The sequence below is a fragment of the Aplysia californica genome, unplaced genomic scaffold (genome assembly GCF_000002075.1).
Source record: "Aplysia californica isolate F4 #8 unplaced genomic scaffold, AplCal3.0 scaffold00598, whole genome shotgun sequence".
NCBI lineage: Eukaryota > Metazoa > Mollusca > Gastropoda > Aplysiida > Aplysiidae > Aplysia > Aplysia californica.
The window spans coordinates 295,680-297,127 of record NW_004797868.1 but is presented as its reverse complement, the minus strand read 5'-3'; positions in this window follow the sequence as shown (position 1 = coordinate 297,127).

The window sequence follows — 1,448 nt, the reverse complement described above, 5'->3', positions numbered from 1 at the left end:
ATAATATAATTTGTAACAAAGGCGCGGACAATGTCTCTGCATACATGTAATTACTTTGTTAACAGTCACTTTTCAAAAAACAAGTTAGGATTTTCCGTATATCTCTAAAATCATTCTTTGCTTCTGTCTGTTCCACGTCCAATTCTTTCCCTCTCTTGTTGTCACTTACATAACCAAATAATGCCTATGTGGGTGGTTGGCGGATGCTCTGGTGTGGTTTGCTTCTTCTTTCCTATCAAACACATATATATCGCCCTGATCTCCCCTTCTTCTTTTTAATGTTTGTTACTCTCTTGTAACACCTCTCATCGTCTGGCGCTCATATGACCTTATGCAGTTGCGAGTGCCGTAAAACCTCTTCTAAAACTAAAACTAAAATAGTGCCTATAGCACCGTAAAACAAAACGCGTTATGTACTTATAGTTTTACTTACGACTAATTTCTATTTCATTTTTTGAAGACATCTTCGTGGGTGGTTGGAGGGTACTCTTGTGTGGTTTGCTTCTTCTTTCCTATCAAACATCTATCGTCCTTATCTCCCCTCCTTCTTTTTTTGTGTTTGTTACTCTCTTGTAACACATCTAACCTTAGGCACCTATATGACCTTTTTGTGTTGCAAATACCGTAAAAATCTTACTAAATCTAAAACGAAGACTTCTTGCCGAATTTGTTTACTGAAAAAAAAAGTTGATCGAAGGCACAAAAAGTATATATTTGCGGTTTCCAAGGATACTAAAGTTTTGGAAGTCAGTAAACGTTGACGGCCATTGTCTCGCAATTTATTTACTTGTGGCACCCGGCAACCATTTCCCCTGTCTTTCATCCCTTCTTTCTCTCATCCGTGTTCCTTCTCTCACTTCCTCCAAACTCTTTTTCTTTCTTTCACCGCCTGCCCCCTCCCCCTCCCATTCTTCCTCATCCTTCTTTCTTTCACCTCTTTTTTTCCCGTCCTTTCTTCTGTTCCCTCATGTCTCCCATCCTTCTGTCACCTCCTGTACCTGTCTCCTCTTCTTCTTTCCATCTCCTTTTTCTTTCCCATTCTTCTTCTCGTTTTCCCCCTGTCTTCTCATCCTCCTTTTTTCCCCTCCTCCCTTTCTTCCTTTTCCCCTCCTTCTATCCCCTTGTCCCCTCCTTCTTTCTCCTCCTTCCATCCCTCTCTGTCCTCTCCTTCTTTCCATCTCCCCCTTCTTTCTCCTCCTTCTTTCGCCTCATCCCCTCCTCCTTTTTACCCTCTCCTCAATTTCTTCTGTCCCCTTCTCCCTTTTTTCTTCCCGTCCTTCTGTCCCTCTTTCCCCTCCAGCCCAGCACTCAGCCTGTCCTGTCGCGTTATCTATCGGACCCGTTTTCCTCTTATCTACCTCCTCCCTCCTCCTCCTCCCTCCTCCTCCACCTCCCTCCTCACGACAATCCTCCTGCGAGTGAACTGGTCCTCTCCTCCTCCCGCCCCC